The sequence below is a fragment of the Lycorma delicatula genome, chromosome 11, assembly GCF_047948215.1.
Source record: "Lycorma delicatula isolate Av1 chromosome 11, ASM4794821v1, whole genome shotgun sequence".
In the NCBI taxonomy this organism is placed as follows: Eukaryota; Metazoa; Arthropoda; class Insecta; order Hemiptera; family Fulgoridae; genus Lycorma; species Lycorma delicatula.
Genome location: NC_134465.1, coordinates 64,615,687 through 64,636,804, shown reverse-complemented (window position 1 = coordinate 64,636,804; position 21,118 = coordinate 64,615,687). Strand labels below are relative to the sequence as shown.

At 32.5% G+C, this 21,118-nt stretch overlaps 1 pseudogene; it reads right to left on the bottom strand.

The window, feature by feature from the left end:
- Nucleotides 1–406: 406 nt before the first annotated feature.
- On the bottom strand, nucleotides 407–549 carry LOC142332691 (U2 spliceosomal RNA; annotated as a pseudogene).
- Nucleotides 550–21,118: the final 20,569 nt, after the last annotated feature.

Sequence of the window (21,118 nt, the reverse complement as noted above, 5' to 3'; positions counted from 1 at the left end):
AATAAATTAATTTTTTTTCTCGACATAATGTGTACGTTGCAATCTGTTCAACTAGTGAACAATAATCAAACCCTCCAAGGCCCAATAAATGAAGATGATATATAAGAATGTAAATAAGGTTTAGTCTTGTACAGATTCAGATCAACCATTCCTGAGATATGTGATTAATTGAACCCCAACTACCAAAGTAATCGATATCATCTGTTTAATATTCAAATGTTTAATATACTGATCGAGCCGCGAACATACGACACTGGTGACAGAAGTGGGATACATTTGTAGCAAGTTGAAAATCCAGGCTGCAAAGCCGAGGCCACATGTAGCAGTTCAAGGTGGGAGCACCACTCGAGCGCTTACTTGACCTTTCCCGGTCACTGACGGAGGAAATAAATACTTACTTTTATCCATGGATTAATTCACCTTTCTTTTCTTTTTCCTATTTCGCCTCCGGTAATTACAATTCAGATAATACTTCAGAGGATAAATGAGGATGAAGCTGATAAGAACAGATACTACACTTTGATCTTAGCCAAGAGGCCGAGAAGCGATTGCGCGACACTCCCCTGGGTGACGCAATACCAACCAGTCGGACCGGCCCAGGGGAGTAGAGTGAAAAAAAAAACAAAAAAAAAAAAAAGGATAAATGAGGATGATATGTATGAGTGTAAACGAAGTGTAATCTTGTACAGTCTCAGTTCGACCATTCCTGAGATGTGTGGTTAATTGAAACCCAACCACCAAAGAACACCGGTATCCACGATCTAGTATGCAAATCCGTGTAAAAATAATTGACTTTACTAGGATTTGAACGCTGGAACTCTCGACTTCCAAATCAGCTGATTTGGGAAGATACGTTCACCACTAGACCAACCAGGTGGATTGGATTACTTCACCAATTGACCGGAAGTCTACGCCTTGCCCAACCAGGAAGTATCATCAGTAGCAGAAGCTCTGGTGAATGAATTAATCTGCCGTTTTGGGATATCAAAAGAGGTACACTGGGACCAAGAGCGACCAAGAATCTTTTCTTCTGCAAGAGGTCTTTGAACGTTTTGGTATACGTAAAACGAGAACCACATCATTGCATTCACAATCAGATGGTATGGTAAAACGCTACATCTCGCAGACTGCGGAGTATTTATACTCCTATCCTCTTTACCTACAGGCCCGAAACTAATCCTAAACGTGAGAATGATTTCACCAAACCTGGGTCCGGTAACTCTTTTCATGGAATAACATCTGCGTAGGTGTTTCAGTGGACAGTATTTCAAAAGACAATTGTAAAACGGACCTGTTACCTTTACTAAAAGGGTTTCTTTAGCCCCTTTCTGGATTCTTCTCATTACTATATTTTCTATTTTTTCTTTTTAATTGGTAGGAATCCGTTACTAAGGTCTGTTGTAGCGGTCTTGTTACAATATCAACAAACTTTTATTAAAATTTCAACCTCAGAACTTTCGATTTCAAAAATCAAATGGTAAATAATTGATTTGGAACAATTTAACCTCTGGATCGGCTCGGTGGGCTAATTTAATCTATAGAATAATTTTGTGATTTTGGTATAAAAACAAGTTAACCCATTATTGGAGATCTGCTACGCAAATATGACTGGAATATCCTTTTTTTAAATCCTAATTACATCAAAATATTTATAATTAAAAACACTTGTAAATGATGTACATAAATTTTTTTATATATTTTTAAAAACAATTACGTTTATTAGAATTATATTTTCTTTCCATATGAAAGTTTCTTTTAAATAATATTATTATAAAATGATATATTAAATAAAAAATTGAGTGATATAAAATATTTAATTAATTTTTTTTTCTATATGGATGATTAACCACACAAACCTTCTTAGATTTCATTATTTCAGACGACTGACATTTTTTTCCTTACTTTATACTTTAAACAAAACAGTATTTTTTTAACTATAATATCCTCTCCTTCGTTGAAATTATCTTTTTTATAGATACCAATAACTGTCTCAGTTACTGACATTCTCAAATTGATGTTTAAATTTTTTTTTATTATAATTATAAAAAACGTAATATTGTGTAGAAAGTGTATAAACTGAAAAGAAAAAAAATCTTGCATAATTCTGCGCTTGAAGACGAATATTTCGTTATTTTATTAATAAAATTATCAATTTTAAATTTGCTCATCTCTGTGACTCACTGCATAAACGCGTATGAAAAATAAACTAATAAAAATTCAAAATAACCTCAAATTTTTAATGTAATGTCTGATAGACGTTTTTTTCTGTTTAGCCTCCGGAACTACCGTCGGGATTACTTCAGAAGATAAATTAGAATGATGGTTTTGCACAGTCGTAGATCGACCATTTCTGGGATGGTTGGTTAATTGAAACCCAACAACCAAAGAACACCGGTATCCACGATCTAGAATTCAAACCGTATAAAAGTAATTGCCTTTACTAGGATTTGAACCTTAGTCTCAACTTCGAAATCAACTGATTTGTGAAGGCGCTTTCACCACTAGACCAACCCGGTGGTTACATCGGGTAGACTAAAACAGCATATCTAAATTTTAATGGAATTGAACAAGTAGTTTTGGAAATTCTCGAGCCACAAAATTTCAAATTTTTTTGGAACATTTAGCCGTAACTCAAAAACGATTTAACCAATCTTTATCAAATTCTTAAATGCAAAATTTCAACTTTATTACTTAAGAATATCTAATTTTCAATGAAAATGTTTTAATAGTTTTTAAAGATTTTCGAGCTACAAAATTTTACATATGAATGAGATTTTTGTACTTCTCAAAATTAAAAAAAATCATTTTCACTATCCCCACTCCCACCATGAGACCGAAATTATCATACTTTTCTTCGAAATATTAATAAAAAAGAATTATTTTTTAAAATTAATTTATGGAAATTACAAAAGGATATTATTTTACCATATATTTATATATTTTATTGATAATAAATAATAATAATAATAAAATACAACATGTAATATATACAAAAATAATTTTTAGAAAATAATAGTAAGATTAATATATGTTGTAATAAAAACACTACAACAAATACAGCAATGCCGAAATCGTCTTTTATTGTATTAGATATCAAACCTTTATAGAGGGGAGAAACATACAATACCCAACAATAGAATTGAATATATACAAAAAAAATAAAAATAAATAAATAAAAGATAAAACCTGAAAAGAAAAAAGAAGGGAGATCTAAAAGAAAATAGAATCATGAGAATAAAAAAAATAAAATGGGGACGTATATAGAATAGATAATAATAGTACTAAAATGGACTAATTGCGTTAAGAAGACCAAAGGAAAGAAAAAATAAAACAAAAATTATTCTAGACTACCAGGTGCACGATAATACATAATAACAATAATAATTCTGGAATAACGATACAATATATTACGTAACAGATTGGCAACACTGTTTATAAATTTTGAATTTACAACATAGTACACTATAATGTATACAAAAGATGAATGGAAAGGAATGGTTGAATTAAATAGTAAATTATTGTAATAAAATAAATGAAAAAAAAAAAAAAATAAAGAATAGTAAACGTTTTAAAAATATGACGTAATAATAAACATTTTATAATAATAAAAAATATGACAATGTAATATACTAAAAAGAAAAATACAGCCTATATACAATTTTTTTTTATTTGTTTGTTTTTCAGTCTTTTATTTCATTTATTAGTTAATACATTTATATATTTATTCGTTGTAAAAATTTATTGAATTTATTTTTCACCTTAATAAAAAGTATAATTGAAAAGGAACTATTTAGATGAGGCTGTAATTATATAAATTAATTTAATTATTACAAGGTCATTAAATTATTTATGTCAAAAAAAAAAAAAACAATAGATAAATGTAGGGTCTTTTATTTTCAGTATAAAAGGTAAAATTGTACAGAGTAGTGTACGAAATGATCCAATATTTGTTTTTTTGGCAATTGTTTAGGTTAATAAGTAATTAATGTGTTTTATGTTGGCAAAAGTGACAGCAGTTCATGACTATTAGTTTCTCCCGAGTTTCTTTCCGAGTCCACTGTTCGTGTTTCGTTCCAATATGGCTGACAAAGGAAAATAGACTGTTGAACAGCGCATAAAGACTGTGTTGTTTTTAAACGAAACGAAAAGTGTACTGCTAATGCAAAGATGGTTTCGTTTTCCTTTTCCAACTCGGTGGTCGGCCTCATTAAAACTATACGTACACTTTACCAAAAATTTAATAGTGATGGTTCAGTATTTGAGAGTAAACGCGAACGGACTGCCGATGTTCGTTCTTCATAGAATGTGCAAGCTGTCAGCTTGCTGAGGAGCCCGGGAAAATCAACAAGAAAAGGAGCAGCAGAAGTTGGGTTTTCTAGGCGATCTGTGTAAGGAATTTTAAAAACTGATTTGCATTTACGTCCGTAAAAATAACAGTTTTGCCTAAATTAACGATTGACAACAAACATCAATGAATAGCATTCGCTGAACTGGCTGTGTACCAAGACGTATTGTTGAACAATGTTTGGTTTTCAAATGAGGCATCTTCATTTCTTCACCTAGACGGGGTTGTTAATAAACAAAACGTGCGTTTTTGGGCTTCCGAAAATCCACATATGCTTCATGAAAAGGTACATCACGCCCCAAGAATTACTGTACGGGCCGCTAACTCGAGTCTTGGATAATAGGGCCATTCTTTTATGGGCAGTGAATAATGAACGTTATCTAAACATGCTGTGTAATAATTTTGTTCCTTAGCTTCTTGCAAAACGATTTCGATTAGAAAACGATTGGTTCATGCAGGATGGAGCCACACCGCACACAACTAATGTTGTTTTAGACTTTCTGCATGGAACCTTTAACGTAAATGTCATTTCAAATTGATTTCTTAATCGTTTTTCGCGTGGACAGAACTGACCCCCGAACACTCCTAATTTGAATCCGTATGATTATTTTCTTTGGGGATTTCTAAAGGAAAAGATTTTCGCTAAATATCTTCGTACAGTGATGGAACTGCGAGTATTGATCATTGAGGAGTGTAACGAGGTAACCGTGGATATGCCTCGAGTTATTAACAACATAGGAGTTCGTGTTGAAGAAATTCCTAGACATGATGGTGACGTGATATTGAACACGTGATAAGTAAGAAAGAATTTCCAGGTATATAGTAAACTAGCTGTATTTTAATTTTCTTAATTGCCACTTAAATAAATATGTTTTTACTAAACCAAATGTTGGATCCTTTCGTGCACCACTCTGCAGTTAGAAAAAGTATGCATATTAACCAATTATTTTTTCTATATTGAAGCTTACAATAAGGTCTCCAAAACTTTGCTTGACAAAGCCAAATCAATTAACGTGACTCTTTCATATAAATTAACTTGAATTCTACCAATAACACGTCGAATATTTGCTTTTTAAATCATCAATCATTAGTGGTTGGTTGCTAAAGAATAGTGGCTTAAATCGCCAGAGAAAAATATCTCTGAAATTGTAGAACTTTTGATGCAATAACTGAACTGTTTCAGCAGCTGTGTGGCATGTGACATCATTCAGTTGAAATCACACTTTATTCAAATCAAAATTTTCCAAATTTCGAAACAAAAAATTACGAATTATAGCTTAATAGCTTTTACCATTTACTGTTGTAATAGCATCTTCTTAGTCATTTTTGAAAAAAAAAAACAACTACCCAATTATGCCACCAGCCTATAATCCACTCCAAACAGTGATTTTTTTTTTAATGTAATGGTCATTGATGAGTTATTTCTAGACTGGAATCATACCAAATACGGCAATTTTGCTTGGTAACAAAGTTATCAAGCCAAAAATTTGTATCATCCAAAAAGGTGATTTTTTTTAATGAAAATTTGGATCCACTTCAAGCTGTACTAGAATCCATACAGAATACCGTCGACGCAAATATTTCTCCCAAAGATTTAGCTCAGGGACTCTCGAGCTCCTGAGCTAAAAGACTGAGTCCCGGCCGGGCCCCCTCCGAAGGTGTCCCCGTTAGAGGCGAAGCACAAAAGACCGAGTCCCGGTTGCTGGGTGATGGAGGCCGGGAACGGCATAGCCGGGCCTGGCGTTTCCCTCATCTGGTGGCTAGAGGCAAAGGCACCTCCCGGAACTGTGTTCATGCTTAATTGGAGGGTCTGGTTTCAGAAGGCAGGGGAAAAAAGATTTGTCCCGTGTTTTAACTCTTGAGTTAGTTGAATCTTATATGGGTGTAGACTAATTAAACATTACCCCTAACCGACCTTGAAATTTTTCTCAAAATCAAAAGAAGCTTATTATGGAAAATAATGGTATTTCTTGTTAGTTCTATAAATGAGGTTTAGACTTTCAAAAAATGTTTGAATAACATTTAAACCGAAGAAAGATAAAGCAAAAAACAAAAAGAATATAATCCAGTTTTATGAGGTAACATATTCCTACATCTCCCAGTATGGTAAAATACCCTCCATCCAAATAAATTTGAAATTTTTTTTTATAATTAAATAAAATATAACTTTTTAATTCTCTTTAAAAAAAAGCTTACATTAAAGTTGTAATACTCAGAATTTCCTGATATCGGTTGTTTATAATTATATAGTAGAAAAATAATTAATTATACATGAAAAATGTTACCTGAGTTTTTTTTATTGGGTACGAATAATTTATGATGAATTTTATTGTAAAAATTATCATTATATGTTTAAACAAATCCAAAAAAAAAATAGATAACAAAATTTAAAAAAAGGTATTTTTTTTATTTTTCTGCTTTCCCACCTCAAAAATCACCTTCCAAGAAATTTTTTTTATTTTTTCGTTTTTTATGTTAAGTGGAAAAAACAAAAGAAAACATTTCCATTAAAAAATGTTCAACCAATTAAAAGTTTCTAAGAATTCTTTTATTGTGAATGGGAGGGATAAATTATGATGAAATTTTATATTTTAATAATATTAAAATTTTAAATAAACCAAAAAACTTTTAAAGAACTTATGAAAGTTTAATATTTTTTTCAATTTTAGCGACTCACCTCCCAATATTGCTTCAAATTATCTTTATTTTGAGTCACTTGTACAACTATTATGCGTAGGAAGACAACAAAAATTCTGTTAAAAAATATCCAATAAATTAAAAGTTTGTTTTTTTCAATTTTTTGGGGAAGGGATGAACTGGGGGCAATCTTTTTTTTAAATGTAAGATAAACATGCACCCATATATTGACCATAAAAAAATGGGATTATGTTTGAGAAAATGGACCCCAAAGAAACTATTTACCCCACTCCTTAGAAATACGAGATATTTACTGGTATTTATCCAAAATTTTACCGACAAATCTTTCCATATGAACGAATCTGTGGAAAATTTCATTAAAATATGTTTATCTAGTCAAAAGTTATTAATCCTCAAACACTCCACCACAGTATCACAATCATTACTTTTTTATTCTTTTGGTTTCCTGGGTCCCCGTAAATATTCATATGAATCATTATATTCATATTAATATATGAATATCCATATTCATATAAATATTCATAAATATCATATTGGAAGATACATGAAATATCGCGAAATTAAAAAACCCAAACTCCATTTTTTGACTGATTGAAAGTATGATAATCCTTGAAGAGATATGATGCCAAGAAAGTAAAAATTATATATTTGTTGTGCGCTTTAAAGCTGATTTAGGTTTCGAATGTTGTATTAAGATTTAATTTTTAGATAGTTAGTTCACTAACAGTACTTCATAATGCCCACCCACTTTCATCTACTTCTCTTCATTGAAAATAATAGAAGTAAATATATCTATTTCATTAGTTAATCTGACAATTGTAACCAATTTTTTTATAAAATAATTTTATTTTAACCAAATCAAATTTGTAAGTTATTAGGTTATTCAAATAAATTATTAATTTTATTTTTCATATAATTTATTAGTCTTTATAGTACTTTATATATATAGTTATCAATGCGTGTTAATAGTCATAAAATTTTGAATTTCCTCATTAATTAATTCTCAATTTTGTCATGAGAGTTTATATTAACGTGTGTGTGTGTGTGTGTGTGTGTGTGTGTGTGTGTGTGTGTGTGTGTGTGTGTGTGTGTGCACGCTCCTTTAGGTGATTATTTGTTGTAAAAGTCCGGTGGATAATAATTCTTCTAATCAAGAGAAAGAAATTTAAACGAACGAATGAGCACAAAACACCACAAAGAGTACAACAACACAAAATCTACCGTCCAATTTTGTTAAATTTACAAACAAGACCATAAAATGTAGTAATAGTGAAGGTAGCTTATACGCACGAAGTAGAGTGGATATAATATAACTAAGCCGGGGTGACTGTTGTTTGTTGTAACCATGGTAACTTGTAATTGCAATTAATGGGGCCACAGTTAGCGTTGCAATGTGCAGATCAGGTGGTTGGCAGTCGGGTAGATAGAATAAAGGTGCACTAAGAGAGGAACCTGGTTTCTTCTCTACCAACCAACCTCTCCTCGTTCTTCTTTACTCACTCTCCATGACTGCTGGACAATGCTCTCTTTAAAACAACTACCACTCACTTGCGCGCGCGCACACACACAAATATATATATATATATATATACATATTAAAATTGTACGGACTGCCACTATTACAACAGCCTTTCATCCAATTTCAACTCCTTAGAGCATCTTGTCCAGTTCTCTAACTTCGTCTCTCCAGTCCAGTCCGGTCTAGATGATTTTCTTCGTCTTCATCTTCATTTTATCTCTCTTTCTCTCTAAAATGGAATGTTCATTAAATGTCAACCATCCAATTCCAGTTTCTCCCTCATTCTATTTCACTTTTAATCCATCATTTCTCTCTCTCTCTCTCTCACTCTTTCTCTTTCTGTAGATATAATGCAGTTAATTATATACTCTTTTACTAACCGTTCTATCTGAACCTTTTTTGCATAACAATCCAATCAATCCATGTCCATAAAATCTTTTAAACCATGTAACCTGTTGCCAACAACTTCTAACGTCTATCAAATACAATTAACTGTACTAGTCACGTGCTTTTATCAACGCAAATAAAATTCTTGTTTCTTATTATTATTATTGTTACTGCTGCTGCATTTTTACTTAAACTTATTACAATTTAACATACATCTAAAGAGAAGCTATTGTAAATTGTTATATTATTTTGTATGGACGTATGTGATCTGATTTTATTATCTAAACACGACATACATTTTAATAATGTTCTTCCTTTTTCGGTTTTTTTTTTTAATTGTATTTAAAAGAAGTATTAATTACTTCATTTAATTTTTATAGGTTAACAATTAACTTATAATTTATTTGTTTTTTTTTTTTTATTATATAATTTGTTTTAGTCTTTTATTTTTAATTTAGTATTTTTTTTTTTTTTTTTTTAATTGTTTAATCGTGATTGATTGTATGTTTGTTTTTTGTTATATTAATTAAATTAAAAAAGATATTTTTAATTTCTATTTAATGTAGTAAATTACAAATAGAATGTACATTTTTCTACACTTGTTTACAAAACTACAATTATTTCCGTTAATAGCAGTATTTTTTATCTTTGTAAATGTTAGTTGCTGGGATTCTTAGAATATTACTAAGTTCAACAGTGTAGTTAGTAAAAATTCGAGTTAGTAATTACTTTTTTATTTTATTTTTAATTGTATCTCTTTTTATGAGTATTTTTTTTTTTGAGGTGTTTAGGGGCATCGACTACTTTGGTCATTAGCCCCATCCCACTTCAAAAAAAATAATAAATAAAAAATAAAAAAAAGGGTCAATGATTCACATTCTCATGAATCAAAAAATGTTCAAAAATTTACATTTTCCTATAACTTCGAATCAAAAAAATTACTTCCTAGGCTTTCCTTTCGGCCATCCTTTCTTGCACCGTTTTTCCATTCTGCGAACGGCCTCAACTTCTGACGACAGTGTATCTGAGGCCTCGGACATGGCATCGTCTTCTCTTTCTGATGCCAATGATGTTCGCCGGCGTACATCAGGTGATGAAATCAGGCGTTCATTGGTGCTGTTAGCATTGTTGCTATTGAATCTAAACCAGCAAGCGATGCACTTTCCGTGGCTGATGAGCTGGATTCTATCTCTACTGCAGTGCTGGGTCCAGCTGAAATAGATGCTCTCACTGAAGCTGTTCTTTGAGCTTTTGGAGCTCCCAATGTTGCAGTTTTTATATCATCTTTATCTAGTGCTTTCTCGATAGTAACTTGCACCTCCATTTCAGTAGACTCGGATTTTCTTGTTACAATTTCTTTAGGCTTGTGACTAGTCGACGGAGTGATCTGTTTCTCTTTGTCAGATAAGTCAAGATTTGTAATTTTTACGCTAGTTGGCGGCTTTACGATCGCAGATTTGGCTGGTTTTTTAAACGGCGCTGGTGCGTCTCTCATGTCAACGGCGTCGGTTCGGGGATGAGCCGTCTCATCTTTACTTTGTTTTCTCTGATGAGTCGACTCAATCTTTCAATCAATGATTCTTTCAATCATTGTCACAAGACTTGGTGCCACTTGGTGTTAAGCAACTGCTCCACATTAATTTTAGATGTGGAAGGGGCAGCCGCTGCTTCTGCAGAAGAAGTCGATGGTCGTGGTGTACGTTGATTAACAATTTTCTTCGCTTCAGGATAACTGACCTTCTGAAGCGTTTTAACATCCTGAATGGCTGTTTCTAATTTATATGTAGTGCAGTTCCTTGAACGACAGTTGTGATGCCCTTTACAGTTAACGCAGATTGGAGGGTCTTTACATGGGTCACCCTCATGTGTTTTTTCTCTACATATACATATTTCCTGCGCTTCACATCTAGCTGCTGTTTGTCCGAATCGTTGACACTTAAAACAACTCATCGGCTGCGGAATGAATGCCCGTACATCAAGCCGATGGATGCCAGCTCGTACCTTTTCAGGAAGGTTCGGCCTATTAAATGTTAAAACATGCGAGGCCGAAGGAACAACTTCACCATTTCTTCAAATGGTTAGTCTGCGACACTGAGTCACTCCCTGACTCGACATTTCTTGTACAATTTCTTCTTCTGTACAATTAAGAAGATCGCGACAAACAACAACTCCTCTGGATGAGTTAAGTGTGCTATGCGGTTGGACAGAAACCGCAAATTCACCGATCTTCTTCAACGCCTGAACTTTCTGGCTTTGCATGTCGTTGATGGTTTCGACAAGTAATCCTTTAAAAGTTTTACGAATTTCCTTAACAGGACCACCAGCACAATTTGTTATTTCTCTTGCTATTAAAAATGGGCTAACTTTTTGAAAGTTTCCATTCTTCTTTGTAATAATTAAAAATCTTGGTTTGGGAGCAATGTTTCCAAACAACGACTTTCTCAATTCCCTACTGATTTTGTCAGCATCTCTCTTGATTTTATCTGACTCCTTGCTCTTTTTCCTCTTCGCTTGTGGTGAATCGGAGGTTTCTAAACGAGGGTGTTTACGTGCACCCTCTGCCACGATAGTTTGTTCAATATTCATGAAAATTTATCCCTTCTGTAGCAAGGCTAGCCGCCGGGGTACACCCCCACTCCAGGGCTACTAACCTTGGAGGTTCGATCCGATACTCCGGTGGAACCGGCATATGTCCTGGCAGAGAGCGGATGCGCAATCTCTGCACTGACTCCAGGCTCCTACTCACCGAAGCTTTCAGAGCTCCCATGCACCGACATACATGGGCACCATTGCTACATGCTTGACATCACAGGGGGCATGCGGACAACGGAAAGGTCTCCGTTACACCTGCAATAACATTGACCCTGGCCGCCACATCGCCAGCTCTAAAAGTGGTATGAGTCCATTTCCAAAATCGGTTTTTATTCCATTTTTTGCAGGTAGCCGAAAAAGCCAGTCCGTTTAGTGACCTGAAGTTGGAAACAGGTCAAACGTAAAAGAACATAACCGAGGAATTTACTCGGAACCCCGTTAGCCAGCTATATGTAATGTACGTAAGTACAGCTGTTGCCGCTCTGGACGTGGAACATAGATGTTGTGTTCCGGACGTGGGGATTATCTACCTCAGGGCGTTTATATTATTATTTATTTATATATAGTAAATTTATTACATCAAAAAAGCTAATTTAATAATAATAATTAAATAAATATAGTGTTTTTTGGAGATAATTCCAAAGTAAAAATTAAGGAAAAATTTACATTAAAAAATTTGTAAGTATTTGGTATTCAAATTACGGCTACCAAAAAAAGTCATACTCTTTTTTGTTTCGTACCAATAAAGGATATAGTAATACAGGAATGAATTACTATATTTATTTAAATCGGATACACTTATAAAAACCTTGAGTAAATTAGATCATACTCGTAATCACGTGATAAGTAGTTCCCGTCAAAACTCCTCATAAATTACGCACTAGTATCACAAAGAATTTTTGTGGCAAGCAGCACATAAATAATTATAAACAAAATTTAACACCTAAGAGTAGAACACGGGAAAGGAATATTAAAAAATTTATAAATAGCAAGAAAAATGATGAAACAATTAAAAAAATAAGCAATAAATTTGAAAGTAAAAATTTGTTTTCCCTGATGTGTACGTTGCAATCTGTTCAAATAGTGAACATCTCAATTCCCCCCCCCCCAGAGGGGAAAGAACAACACGCTCTATGCAACGTGTCGCTACCGTTCCTTGCCATGAGTGGCATAATCGGAGAACATCTTGCCCTCAAACATTCCAATTTCGATTCAGTCCGGCCTCGTTAGATCCCACCGATGCAGATGTCCCGAGGAACATCCACATCGATAAATTCTTCCACCCTAGTCAAGTTTTGCCTTCAAAGAAGACATCAAACAATTCTACCACGCAGCCCTCAGGATCTAAGCTAAAAGCCTACACGCGGAAGATCGAAGACCCCGCGTCCATCACTACAAAACTACCCACTTTATAAACGATTGCAAACAAATTATGCCACGACAGCTAATCAAATCCAGCCAAAATATATTGCCACGACGGCATACCGTTAATTTAGCGATTGCAGTGCTACCAGCGTGAAATGGATAAAATGTACCAGAGGACCTCAGGTCTGGTCCGTTCGGGAGCTGAGTATAACTTATAGTCTTCCAACTTTGAAGAGCGCTTGGATTTGCAGCTAGGCCAACTAGTGAACTTCTCAACCCCGTAGGGGAAGACAGCAGCCTTGTGACGCTTCCGGTCGTCCCCCCTCCCGTGTGTGAACAATAAGCAACCCCCCTCACCCTAGAACTCGATGAGATGAGAATGATTTGTAAGAAGTTTAAATGAGGTGTAGTACAAACTCAAGCCGACCATTCCTGAGAGGTGGGTTAATTAAATCCCAACCACGAAAGCATGCCGATCTCCGTGGCGCGAGTGGTAGCGTCTCGGCCTATCATCCGGAGGTCCCGAGTTCGAATCTCGAACAAACGCTACAAATCGTTCACCTCATCCTCTGAAGGCATATCTTACGGTGGTCCCGGGGAGTTTTAAAAATACATCAAAGTACACCGTGATCCATTCACTGTCTAGTATTCAAATCCGTATAAAATCAGCTAACCTTTACTAGGATTTCAACCTCAGAACCTTCGACTTAAAAAATCAGGTGTTAAACAGGTGATTTTGCGATGACGAGTTTACCACTAGACCAGCCCAGTTGGATGAAAGTAAAAATTGAAGAGGTAATTCACTAAATTAATGCACAAATTAAATTTCAATTTATTTAGTCAGCGATTCCAAATAATCAATTAATAAGATTTAATTGAAAATATTATAAGGGTGTCCTACGAAGAAACAAAGAAAATTTTAGTACATATTCTACTTGTATTAATAATGAAAAAAGTTCATACACACATAAATTTGGAAACGCTTTTTATTCGAGTATGAAATGTGTTAGCGAAAGATTTCACCTGAATTTCAGCTCTTCTAATAAAAAAAAGCCCTACTGTAATTTTTGGAGCCCAAATTAAGAAATATATATGACGGTTTCTTATGTAATTTTTCCTGAAAGACAGGATAAAATAGGTCCTACAGCTGTAACTCTAGTAGCTTTTAGATATCCGACGTAAAACACAAAATTCGGTATCGAAAAACAAGTTTTTTTTTTTTTTTTAGGTATATAGTACAACAGCTTTGTTAAAATACTAAAATAAATCCGAAAGATTTAGTAACAAACATTGTAGCACTGTAGTTTATAATGACTATAGCTTATAATAGTCTGTAAGTGTGTAAAAAATAAGGATATAAATACAAAAAAAACATCACGAAATGTGTTTTGACAAGGAAAATTAACATTTTTATATTGTTGTAGTATATATTATTGAGTAATTCTATAGTAAATTAAAATAGACACTATTTGAGAAAACATCATGCTTTTTCTAATATTGAATAATTATTAATTTAATAGAAGGAATGATATATTAATTATACAGTTAGATATTAAAATACTACGTTTAGAATTCTTTAAAAAATACATTATAAATATAATTTCTTATTCTTTCAACATTTAATTTTTTATCAGTTTTTATTGAATTTCGTGTATTAAAAGAAATAAAAAAATATTCTTTGTTATTTTATTGATAAAAATATAATAAATAATAAAGCGGTAAATTACATTATTTACTACTTTTATATTTATTTAATAAATATAAGATTTTAATTTTATTACTTTAATTTTGATAATAAGTTCTCTCTCTTTCTACACATACACACACACACACACACACATATATATATATATATATATATATATATATATATTTGTAAGAAGATATTTACATTCAGTAGAGGAGAAAATCAAAAGACGTTGTTTATGTAAATGATAAACAGACAAAGTAGGAGTAACAGTGATAGAATGAGAGAATTTCTAATAGAATAGAATATTGGAAGTAGATAGCAGGAATATTGAAGTTAAGGGTGAAATACTGGATTGGAGGGGGTGCAAGAGTACATGAGAGGGAAGTATAACATTTAGCAATAATAATCAACATAAGTTAAAGTTAGTATGTATCTTACCTTTAGTCAGTCGGCTCAATCAAGATGGCTGTATGTGTACCGACCGACGATGATAGCAAAAGCAATGTTATATATTCCTTTACCTTCTGTTCTGTACTGTTGGATGTGTTTATGTATAGACTATGTCTTAATATTTGTGTTTCTGTTTCTATTACCGAACAGAAGCAATGATAGAAGGGAATGTTAGATGATGATGAAGAAGAAGAAGCAACAACAACAACAACAACAACAAGGGCGTAGAACAGCTAACTAATACAACATCAAGCAAGACAGAATAGTAGTCAGAAAAGCAACTGTAGTGTTGAGAGTTGCTTTGCCTTGACTCCAACTTGCCTTTGATACCTTCTCTAGTTTTACCCACCTTAACAAAACACACACTTACACATACATTTACTACTGTTACAGTTAACAGTTGATGTCTGTTTGTTTCCAATGTAAATCGTCAGCCTTCTCCTATCTTTCTCTTTTCCATTTGATTCAACTCGTCTTATTGAATATCAATTTTTCATTTTCTCTATAATCATTCTTCTCTCTCTCTCTCTCTCTTTTACATATACAGAACTAATTTCAAACAGTATCATAGAAGAACATTTCAGGAAAGCAAATATTACAGTTTTTGAGAATTTGTATAAGAAAGATAATTTTTTTAAATTAAATAAGCATTACTGGCAAAATTATACATCAATATTTTGTTATTATCTGTTATATATTATCCTACATAAAAATATAACTGATAACGAATTTGCCATAAAAACTGAATGTGTACGTCGAAAATTGATTCCTTGAACAATTTCAAGGTTTTTCCTTATAGCTTCTTGTATTTAAATAACTATTTAAAGAAGAAAAAATTTACTAGTGGCTCCTTTATGCACCGCACCGTTATAACTACAAAGAAATGTAATATATCTTTTTAAAAATTGCCTAAAAAACCAATTTAATTTAAAACATGTTTCATCCCTAATTCCCTTATTTTTCTTTTTTCTTACCACAGATAAAATGGGTGCTCAAAACCTATTTCTAGTTCCGTCCAGACATTTTATTGGATAGACAGGGCTGATTTTCTATTCTGCTCGGGATGGTCCGTCGATGTCATCAATCATTAACAGACCTTCAAAGTGATTTTTCTGAGTAATAACCTCGAAATAAATATAATTAAGCAATAAATGAAGATTTTTGTGGAATTTTCGGAGAAGAATCTAGACTGGGGTCCGATGACGGTTTATAACATATCTGTGGGTCGTTTGACAGAATAAAAAAAAATCAACTCGATATCCAGTAAAACACCCACACAAACTGGAAATGAGTTTTCAGCTTAAATTTTTAAATTTAATTTTTTTTTTTAATATACTCTATTTTTTCGTTTAGACCATTTGTGGACCACGTAAAGGTAATTTGTTTCAGGGTCTTTTTATTTTTTGAATTATAATTCGACTCATTTTCTTTCTCCTAGTTCTGTCCACGAACTCTATTTTTCTATTTAATCAAAATTAAACAAACGTTATAGAAAGTTCCCTGTTTAAAAAATATTTTTCTGCAACTCCAACTTCTTGTAGATCCTTTGTAATTGCTTCAATACAATTTTTTCCCCTTAAAGTTGAATTTTAAAAAAATTATCAAATTTTACATTATTACCCTAATTTATTTTTAAATAAAATTATTAATTACACAACAGAAACAAAAATTAAATTAGGTAACAAATATTTGTAAAGATGTATGTTCTAAATGTTATAACCGGCATACTAAAACCGATTAATTCAAAAACCAATTTTTAAATTAATATTTAGTACTTTAAAAACGATGTTTTCACAACTTTACCTGATGATACTGATGTTTTCACAATTTTTTACCTACTGTAGTGGGTACCATGATTCGATTTATCTTGGCGTTTCAAATCCCCCAGACCTCAAAACCACCGTCAGTTCAAACGTTTATATATTTCACTTTCTTGTAGACACGATAACTGCCGTAATTTTCCACCAATCACTTTCAGATTTATACATAAAATATAACAACTCAAAATCTCGGTTTAGTTCGTTAATAGGCAAAATCGGATCTTGGGGATGGAAATGGTGTGGGGGATCTTTTCGAAAAAAAAAATTGCTATAACTTTCTTATTAAGTACAATATCGAATTCGTTTAAAGTTCCTACTATTCTATGTATAAGGGCCTAAAACTTATATAAGTAAGGTTTTTTTGAAATCACCAACCATTGGCCCAGTGGGTGGGAAAAAGGGGGTTTTAAAGACAAAAAAAAAATCATATCTTCCTTAATAGGCACAGTATCGAATCGATTTAAAGTGATCGTTAGTCTTCTAAACATTACCTAAACGTTTGTCTGAAACAATTTTTGTTATGACCAACCCTTACGGAAAGGGATGACCAAAATACTGCTGTAATGTAAGAAGATGAGGCTTGTCTTATGCTAAATATGTGAAACTTTTTCCACTTGCAACTATTGTCGTATTGAGTAAATTTGAAATTTTTCTTAGCATTAAGGTGGAAATCTTTTTTATCCCCAACTTACCACCGGTGAAATCTACCTCCTTCTTCCGGCTTTCCGAAAGGGATTTTTTTTAATAATCATTCAACAAAAGTCCTTATATACAAAATATAAAAAAATCAACAGTCAATAAATTTAAATGTGAGGAAGAAATAAATTAATGGTTTCAGATAAAGAATTCGATTAAACAAGTACGAAAAAAATGGAATTGGGCTACCAATTAACAAAAGATATTTTCAACAAAAATAACATCTCAATAAAAACCAAATAATATAATAATCAAACTAGAAGGCCTGTTTAGAATCATTTGAATGCATCTAAAGTTTAAAATCAAGTGAAATAATAATAATAACAAAAAAAAAAGCTGACGACACAATTGTTTCTAATGCACGGCTTACACACACAACTTAATTTAAAATAATTCTAATTTTTTTTAAATATAACGATTTTTTGTTTATTTATAACTAAAGCGCGCGCGCAAACCGTATTTAATTCGCACGGGTGTGGCGGTATTAGCGGCGAAAATCGGAATTAACTAAATTAATGTAATTTCACAACTTTTATAGAACAAATTACGCCAGTATCATCGGCAGATTGGTGTAGCTGTGAGGCTTAACGCACCAGATGCCGCGTCAACTGGGCGATCGAATTTGAGATCCAGCCAAACAGATTTACTTTTTTAAATTATATATATTATTCGTTTATTTAATTCTACCGCTCAACTGTGACGTAAAAATACAGCAGACGACTAGACGACTAAAACAACCCACCGGGTTGGTCTAGTGGTTAACGCGTCTTCCCAAATCAGCTGATTTGGAAGTCGAGAATTCCAGCGTTCAAGTCCTAGTAAAGCCAGTTATTTTTACGCGGACTTGAATACTAGATCGTGGATATCGGTGTTCTTTGGTGCTTGGGTTTCAATTAACCACACATCTCAGAAATGGTTGAATTGAGAATATACAAGACTACACTTCATTTACACTCATACATATCATCCTCATTCATCCTCTGAAGTATTATCTAAACGGTAGTTACCGGAGGCTAAACAGGAAAAAGAAAGAAAGACGACTAAAACCGTTTTTTTTTTTTTGGGTTAGGGGTAGAATTTTTCATAAATTAATTTTTGCAAATATTGTTATTTTTTAATTTAAGAAAAATATGACCTTATTAGGTGAAATATCGAGATACTGAGGATATGATCTTTCTTTACAGCCTCACTCCCTTGACCTTTTAAGCTGAAAATTTAACGGCATCAATGCCCCATATATAAAATTAAACTGACCGAGTTTGGTCAAACTTTTTCCAGTAGTTCTGGAGATGTAAAGTGATTTAGAGGCCAATACGGAATACATACACACGTACATACCAATATTAACATCCGGAAAATTTACATCCGGTTTTTTGAGTTCCTAAGGTGTCAAAACCTCAAAAATACAGTAAACACCGCATATGCCCAAACTGGACCAATACTTTCTCTTCCAGAGGTGAAACTCTGCTATATTGAAATATAGACGGTAAAGTAAAAAAAGGGAAATCTCGAGAAAAATCCATGGACCAATAAAAGTAGATGAAAACGAGTACAAATTAAGAAGTAATAAAGATCTTTACAATACAATAGAAATTATCCGATTCCATCAGAAGAAGAAGAGTTAAATTCTTCGATCACCTTAAGAGTATGAATGATAAACACTCACAAAAGAAACTTTAAACACATTTACAATAAAAAGAAAGGAAATGAATAGACTCAGGAGTTCAAATAGATCTAAAGAAAATTAATATATCTAAAGAAATAAAGTAAAACAACGTTTAGAAAACCGGTTCACAGTTTCATGGGTTTTCAAGAGGAGTAAAAGAAACATGTTTGAAATGAAAGAAGGCGAAAGCAAAAGAATGAAGATCCGTTGGAAGACCAAGAAAGAAAACATCCAGAAGAAAGAGAAATGAATAGAAAATGTTGCGTTATGTGGTACTAAGTTGGTCGACCTAAAAAAAATTCGTAAGCCAAATTTAGTATAAATATCCCACAACAACATTGTGATTAATTATTACTGTTTATATAAAATTAAATAAAAGTAAACGCGTAATGTAAATAAAATTATAAAATATGTGTTTTGTACGTACGAATGATAGAAATGAAGAGAGAGCGAGAGAGCGATAAAGTTTACTATTTTGAAAGATCTTATTCTTTTTGATTTTATAATCTTAAATTTATTTTTTAAATGTATTGTGTTACGAAACCACAGCACATATACACACACAAAACATACGAATACAATAAACTTTATATTCAATACTTATATAAGATGTGTAGTCATGATTCCTTTTCTTAACTCGAACAGAGCTGTATTGTTACTCCCCCGAAATCTATACAACGTCTCAGTTGCATTGTTATTGCAGTTAACGATAATCCTACACTTAGATTTCATGACACACATCGTCTCTTCTCTCAGTTTCTCTGCAATAATCTGAGCTCAGGCTACTATTTCTTTAACTTTTAGATAAATTGTACGTGATATTCTACTTTAACTGTCATATCTTCATGAATCTATTCTGTATCTTTATAGAGTCTTTATTCTTCTTCTGTATTTAAATTAAATCCGTTATTTGTGTGTAAGTGTATGTGTGTATGTAAGTATAAAGCAAGTTTTTAAAAATCTTTATATTATATAATTGTCATACTAATAATTTAGAACTGTAAAAAATTTCTTAATAAGAACCGACATTTTAATTTAAAAAAAAAAAACAAACTTAAAAAGAAATTGACTTGCAGAAGTGTGAATATGTACTTAAAAATTGTATTAAAAGTTGACACCTGCTGACGGAGCATGACGTTTATTTGGCTAACGTATTATTCCATACTAAAGTTCCTACATTGTACTTTTTATTAAAATAAAAAAAAAAATATATATATATATATATATTCGTTTAACCTCCGGTTCCACAGTTAAATAATTTTTTTCCGTAGACGATGAGATGAATGTTTTGTAGCGTGTGTGAAAAATGCCATGTCTGACCGGGAATCGAACCCAGTACCTCCGAGTGAAAGGCGAGACGCTACCACTCACGCCACGTAGGCCGGCTACAATAAAAATATTAAATTTTGTTGACAAAAAAAATAAGTTTTTTCTCTTAATTAAAATACTGATTTTATTGAGATATCCTTTACAATACTTAATTCTGTTTCAAAAATATATAAAATTATTTTAATTTAGTCTATTTCTTTATTACAGCGACGAATTTCGTTCTTCAACTCTAGAAGTATCTGTGGGTTACTGGTTTCAACATTATTCTTAAAATAACTCTACAAAAAGTAACCGCAACATGGTAAATCACATGTCCTGGTTGATCAATTCTGATCTTCAAAACGATAGATTACACGACCTAGAAATTTGGTCTGAAATAAGTAGACGGTTTCACGTGTTATGTGACTAATCACATCGACCTGTGGAACTATTTATCTTCTAGTTTTCACAAAATATTTCTCGAGCATCGTACAATAACGTTTTTTCTGGGTGCACAACGAAGTAATCTTATCAGTGCCTGAACACGATATTTATATACTACGTAAAGGAATATTAAAGATTAATAAATAAAAATTAAACTAAAAACTCAAAAAGCGAGATA